Source organism: Ranitomeya imitator, chromosome 2 (genome assembly GCF_032444005.1).
Source record: "Ranitomeya imitator isolate aRanImi1 chromosome 2, aRanImi1.pri, whole genome shotgun sequence".
In the NCBI taxonomy this organism is placed as follows: domain Eukaryota; kingdom Metazoa; phylum Chordata; class Amphibia; order Anura; family Dendrobatidae; genus Ranitomeya; species Ranitomeya imitator.
The window spans coordinates 573219842-573227341 of NC_091283.1; positions in this window are offsets into that span (position 1 = coordinate 573219842).

A 7500-nucleotide genomic window follows, 5' to 3' on the forward strand; every position below is an offset into this window, starting at 1 on the left:
CTACATTCTGCCTAAACTTTAAACTATTCTTTCTAATTTCTATAACTTCACTACAAAACACGCCATAGTTCTAGCAAACTCATCATTCATCTCAGATTAACGTGGGCATTCTAATGAGATCAAATATGTCCTATCTGGGATACATATTTCCAGAGAAATCCCTACTTCTTTACCAGATGGAGTTAGAAGCTCGTGTTTCGCGGGTTGTGTAGATACACCGAGTGAGAATAAAAATATATATTTTCGTATTTCTAGCTTAAATCGTTTGCCTAATATCGAACAAAAACTAAACAAAGAATCTTTCATGAATTTTTGGAGCAATTTTTCCAGTTCTGACTGGTGAAGGTGGGAGGGGTGAGGGACTTTCCTCTGAGCCTGGAATTTACGACCCAAGGCAATAAAACCCCCTTCTAGCATACAGTCTGTAGCCCAGAGAGAAACAAGTAGAGTCAGCTAGGGAAGGGGGGGTTTAGCCCACCTTATGAGCTGAAGAGCAACTAAACTTATATGATATTTCATACCATATCGTGACACCTCCCCCTTTTGGTGTGTGCTAGGGAGGCAGTACCCCACGGTATGCCTCTATGGGCACCTCAGTAGGTTCACCCTGGCGGGAGAGTCCATCTAAATTCCCATGCTCTTTGCCCGTTTTATGTTCAATGGTGAAGTCAAACTGCTGAAGGGCAAGGCTCCAGCGTAGCAACCTGCCGTTGGTTCCACACATGGCGTTTAGCCAGCGCAGAGGGTTGTGGTCGGTCACCACAGTGAAGGGGCGACCGTACAAGTAGGGCTGCAAGCGCTGCAGGGCCCAGACTATGGCCAGGCACTCCTTCTCGATGGTGGAGTAGGCCACTTCCCTCGGCAAAAGTTTCCGGCTCAGGTATAACACGGGGTGCTCTTGGTCCTCCGAGTCAACCTGGCTGAGCACAGCACCAAGGCCAAACTCGCTGGCGTCGGTCTGCACCAAGTACGGTCGACTGCTGTTGACTGCTTTCAACACAGGGGCGTTGCACAGTGCGGTTTTCAACGCCTGGAAGGCCCCCTCACAGCCATCTGTCCAGTTGACGATGTGGGGTAGCTTCTTCCTGGTGAGGTCCGTCAAAGGTTTTGCCAGGCTACTATAGTGCTTTACAAAGCGCCTATAGTACCCTGCAGTGCCTAAGAAGGACATCACCTGTTTCTTGGTCACGGGATTGGGCCAGTTCACGATCACTCCCACTTTGTCAGGCTCTGGCTTCAGGGTGTTCCCGCCTACCCGGTGCCCCAGGTAGTGAACCTCCCTCATGCCCATCTCACACTTTCCCGGCTTGATAGTCAGTCCTGCTTGGTGAATTCGCCTGAGCACCTCCTCGAGATGCTGCAGGTGTTCCTCCCAGGAGGAACTGAAGATGGCAATGTCATCCAAGTACGCCACGGCGTACGTCTCCAGTCCCTGAAGCAGGAGGTTGACCATCCGCTGGAAAGTGGCAGGGGCATTCTTCATGCCGAAGGGCATGACCGTGGACTCGTACAGTCCAAAGGGTGTGATAAAGGCGGACTTCTCCTGCGCCTCGGGGCTCAGGGGAATCTGCCAGTATCCTCGACTCAGATCCATTATTGTTAGGTAATCTGCGCCAGCTAACTTCTCAAGCAGCTCCTCGATGCGCGGCATTGGGTGCGCATCCGAGACTGTGATGGCGTTGAGCCCCCTGTAGTCCACGCAGAACCGGGTGGTCCGGTCCTTCTTTGGCACGAGAACTACAGATGATGCCCATGCGCTCTTTGACCGTCGAATCACCCCCAGCTGTAACATCTAATCGATCTCTTGGCGCATAATCTGCTGCACCTGGTCAGAGATTCGATAGGGTGTTCGCCGTAGTGGGGCGTGATTCCCGGTGTCCACCTCGTGGACGGCTAACTCAGTCCTCCCAGGTCGGTTGGAGAACACGACCCGGAAGGGTTCCAGTGTGGTTTGCAACTGCAACCGCTCGGGTTCCGTTAACGAGGCGCTTACCTCCACGTCCTCGATGGACCCATTGGCCTTGGCTTGGGCCAGCATGTCCAGGAGGGTGTCTTCCTCACCGTCTTCGGGCAAGCTGCAGACCGGTAGGACGAAAGGTTCACGTTCGTGATGAGCCTTCATCATGTTGACGTGAAAGGCCTTTCGCCTACCCCGAGCGTGGTCAAGCGTGACCACGTAAGTGACCGGGTTGAGCTGTTGGTGGACGACGTACGGGCCCTCCCAGGCTGCCTGAAGCTTATCCATTGGTACGGGGACCAGCACCCACACCTTTTGACCCACGTGGTAGGTCCGCTCCCGGGCGTTCTGGTCGTACCAGAGCTTCTGATCAGCCTGAGCCTGCGTCATGTTGTCATGCACCAACTGCGTCAAGGTCTGCATCTTGTCACGGAAGCGCATGACATACTCCACTATGGACACTTCAGAAGGGTTCGGCTCCTCTTCCCAGAATTCTCTTACCAACCCAAGGGGTCCCCGGACTCGCCTGCCGTACAGGAGCTCGAAGGGTGAGAACCCCGTCGAGGGCTGCGGAACCTCTCGGTAAGCGAACAGCAGGTGTGGGAGGTACCGCTCCCAGTCGCACCCTTGAGTCTCAACCAGAATGCGTAGCATCTGTTTGAGGGTACCATTGAAGCGTTCACACAAGCCATTGGTCTGTGGGTGATACGCACTCGATACCAGGTGCTTCACCTGCATTCTCTTACAGAGAGCCTCCATTAGGCGAGACATAAATTGGGTCCCTTGATCAGTAAGCATTTCCCTGGGAAACCCTACACGTGAAAAGATAGCCAACAGGGCATCCGCCACCTTATCTGCCCTAGTTGACGACAGAGCTACTGCCTCTGGGTACCGGGTAGCATAGTCTACCACAGTAAGGATGTATTGCTTTCCAGAGCTGCTGGGGACGGCCAGCGGGCCCACAATGTCCACCGCGATCCTCTGGAAATGCTCCTCTATCACTGGTAAAGGGATCAGGGGAGCCTTAAGAGCAGGCCCCGCTTTCCCCACCCTTTGACAGGTGACACAGGAGCGGCAGTAGTTTGACACATCTGTCCCCATCTTAGGCCAATAGAAGTGTTGAGACAGCCGGGCCTTAGTTTTGCTGATCCCCAAGTGTCCAGCTAGCGGGATCTCATGGGCAATCCGAAACAACTCACCCCGGAATTGCTGCGGGACGACCAGCTGTCTTTCCCTCAACCACTCCTTTTGTGATTCTCCGGGTACTATCTCCCGGTACAACCTTCCTCGTTCCCAGAACACCTTCTCCTTATCAGCCTCGGAGAAGTGCGTCCCGGCAAGTTGTCTCAAACTCTCTAGGCTCGCATCTGTGTGCAGAGCGGCCTGAAACTCCTGGCTAGGGGAAGCCAAAAGCGATGTCAGGGTCCCTTCCCCACGGGAACCCTTTTGGACCTGCTCTGGGTCCACCTCTGGTTCAGTCACAGTGATGACTGAGGAGGGTCCGGAAGGCTGACAGTCATCTGCGTTCCGGGCACTCTGACTGCGGGTGACAGCAGCTACGTAGGCTGTCTCCCCGGGGATTTCTACAGTCCCATCAGCCGGCGCTGCTATGGGCTCTACCTCCCCATCCACCCCCAACACTCCAGGGGCAGTGCTACTTATGGGCCAGTTACCTTCCTCGGTGGCACCGGTCAATTTCATGGCATCACTTTTCTCACGGTTCCCATGCTTCTCCCCATTTCCTGTAGCACCGACACTTGCCCCTGTTAGGGGTTCCTCAGCCGTCTCACTCCGCAGAGCGACGTGGCTGGGCACGCCTGTACCTATGGACACATTAACCTTCACAGAAAAATCATTATCAGGTTCAGTTGGCACAGGTACAACATTTTCGCCATCAATCCTAGGAAAAAAATGGTTAATAGATGCATCATTACAAGATAAAGCATGGTCAGGTAACGCATGCGATTTCCCATCATCATCATCATCAGGGTTAACGTTACCCTTATTAGTAGATTGGGGAGGGGTGTCAGGAACATAGTATGCAAACATCCTCCCAAAATCAGTCCCCAACAAAACATCAGTGGGCAAATTATCAGACAGCCCCACTTCCTTCACCCCGCTCCCAGCACCCCAATCAATAAAAACTCGGGCCATCGGTAAGGGACAGCTGATGCCCCTAATCCCAGTGACAGTTAGGGTTTTCCCCGGAATGATTTCTTCAGGGGCCGCCAGTTCGGGTGGGATGAGGGTTCGTTCAGCCCCGGTGTCCTTGAGGCCTGTAGCAACATGGCCTCACACAGTGACGTGCTGTACGTTGTCACACACCCTCCCAACCACACCACCCACCAAAAGAACTGCTGCATTAGGCCCTGGGGACTTGGCTGGGGTGTTCTCCTGCTTGGTTGGGCAGGAGGGACTGATATGACCAGTCTGATGGCAGGTGTAACACGTGCGAGGTTCGGTGGTCGGTCTGGTGCTGTTGGCCACGGGGACAGGACCTCTGGTGTGTTGGCTGGCAGGGGTACTGGCGTTGGTTGCAGGCTTACCCCCTCTCCAGCTGGTGGTGACTGGCTTCCGCACTTCCGATCTACGGTTGGCCTCATAGGCATCGGCAATCTGCGCTGCTTTCGTCACGTCTTTGGGTTCTCTGTCCATCACGAACTGTCGCACCTCAGCTGGGCAAAGATGAAAGAACTGGTCTTTGATCATCAGGTCTCGCAGCTGTGCAAAGGTGGTCACTGACAGTCCTTGGGTCCACTGGTCAAAGTGGGTCCCCAGTCCATGCACCACATCACTGTAACTGTCGTGTGGGCCACGTTGGAGGGTCCGGAACTTTCTACGGTACACCTCGGGTGTAAGCTGGTACTTGGCTATCAGAGCCTGCTTGATGGCCTCATAGTCTCCATCTTGTTCTTGAGGGAGGGCAGCAAACGCCTCCAGAGCTTTACCTCTCAGCCCTGGTGTCAGGTATCGTGCCCATTCATCTGTAGGCAGCCGGTACTGTCTGCAGGCTTTCTCAAAGGCCCGCAGAAAAGTGTCCAAGTCCCCGTCCTTCTCTATAACAGGAAAGTGATCGGGCCGGGGCTTAGGTATCTGAGCGCTGCTGTGCTCACGTCTCTGGGTGGTGGAGGGCATCCCCCCCTGCCTGAGCATCTCCAGTTCATGTTCTCGCTGGGCTTGGCGCTCGGCTCTCTCAGCCTCCCGCTCGGCTCGCTGGTATTGCTGGATCAGCTGCAGACGTCTCTCTAGGTCATCTGCGGAGCCTTGATGCAGAGCCAGCTGCAGGAGTTGGTCTGCGCCCCCCTGGTTGCCAGTAGGGCCCGTATTCAGTGGCTGGGCCTCTGCTGCAGCACCATATTCACTTGTGCCGGCTTCTGCGGCCTCTGGGCTCTGTGACCTGGCTTGGTCTGCTTCAAATTGCACCAGTTCAGCGACCATTTGAGTCTTGGTCTTACCCTGGGGGTTCAGGCCATGGTACGTGCATATCCCAGCAAGAGAGTCCTTCTTCTGCTGGTTGTACCAGGCTTCCCCTTTCGCAGCCATGGTTGCCAAATAAAAGATAGGATAGAAAAACGAAGAGAAAGGGAGGGGATAATTACCAGTACGCAATTGTCTCACAACTAAAAAGCACTGAGTTCGTTCTCCAAACTTATTTGCGCAGAGTCCTCGCAAGAACTTTCTGCAAGTTTTTAGTGAGAGGAATGATTACTCAAACCAAATCACTAATGCTCTAAGATATCCCACCGCCTTGCCACCAATTGTCACGATTCCCCTGACCGCTGTCAACACTGGGTCAGGATTCCCACCGTGACCGTCACCCCTACGTCACGGATTGAGGTGACTTCAGGCCAACAGACGGCTATCACATGTGCAGGGGGGCTTATCTTAGTTATCCCTCCACTCCACGATGTGATGAAAAACCACACACAAGGCTATTGGCCTCTTGCTTACAGCAGGGGCTTATTCTAGGTATCCCACTGCTTTCAATATACCACAAACTGCAGGGATTTATGTATATCCCGCTTACAGTTCCACTTAACACTTGCAGCTCTCTGGCGCCCCCTTACTTTCAGGTCAGATTAGGTACTGCACCCTGGGTAATTAGTCGCCAGGAAGGCTGCCTGCTATGTACTGGCTATTGGGCACGCTGCAGCGACGCGGTAAACTACTCCCACTCAGGCAGGAACAATAATTATCAAACCCGCAGTTGCTTCAGCATAATCCAACAGTCAGCGCACTTTCGCTGCCACCAGCTTCGATTAAACGGGTCCGAAGCTAACCCAACACAACAGTAACAGTAGCGTTTTCCCTTCAGAAGACTTAGGGTACGGTTTTTAGAGCATGGAGAAGAACTAACATATAATAGTATATCCCATTAAAAATTAGGCAATGCGTTATCAAAAATATTTTATAAAAAAGTTACCAATGAGACAATTGCAAATATGTACATGGGTAATTATAACATAAAGGGAATAAAAGAGAACAGATAACACTCACATGTTAAAAGCATGACAAGAATCCAGGCTAGTGGAGTTTTTCCATATGTCCCAGCTCATTTGGACGTGCTGCTGGCTTCAGGAGACAAGCAGTCAGGAAGAGATCTAGCAGAGAGACTCAGCTGGGCAGCCTGCGACAACTTAATACCTTCCGGCTTTGACATCACAGAAGGGCTGGCTTATCCAGACCCTCCTCTCTCTACATTCTGCCTAAACTTTAAACTATTCTTTCTAATTTCTATAACTTCACTACAAAACATGCCATAGTTCTACCAAACTCATCATTCATCTCAGATTAACGTGGGCATTCTAATGAGATCAAATATGTCCTATCTGGGATACATATTTCCAGAGAAATCCCTACTTCTTTACCAGATGGAGTTAGAAGCTCGTGTTTCGCGGATTGTGTAGATACACCGAGTGAGAATAAAAATATATATTTTCGTATTTCTAGCTTAAATCGTTGCCTAATATCTAACAAAAACTAAACAAAGAATCTTTCATGAATTTTTGGAGCCATTTTTCCAGTTCTGACTGGTGAAGGTGGGATGGGTGAGGGACTTTCCTCTGAGCCTGGAATTTACGACCCAAGGCAATAAAACCCCCTTCTAGCATACAGTCTGTAGCCCAGAGAGAAACAAGTAGAGTCAGCTAGGGAAGGGGGGGTTTAGCCCACCTTATGAGCTGAAGAGCAACTAAACTTATATGATATTTCATACCATATCGTGACAACCTCGTTTCATCATTGACTCTGCAGACACTTTCAAAAACCACAGGGCTCACGCTGCTCTTCTTTGGCTCCCCATCCTTTTGGGCCTTCCCTTCATCATCCAGGACTAGGCAGTTTCTCATGTTTTGCAGCAGAAGGGGCATTTCACAAGGGGCCATCTGGGTTGACAGGAGTTAGCACAAGCAGTAAAAGGAGGCAATAAGAAACCGCCCAACGTGGGGCTCGAACCCACGACCCTGAGATTAAGAGTCTCATGCTATACCGACTGAGCTAGCCGGGCTTCCGTCGACCACCGACCCTGTGGAGCTGCACGTGGT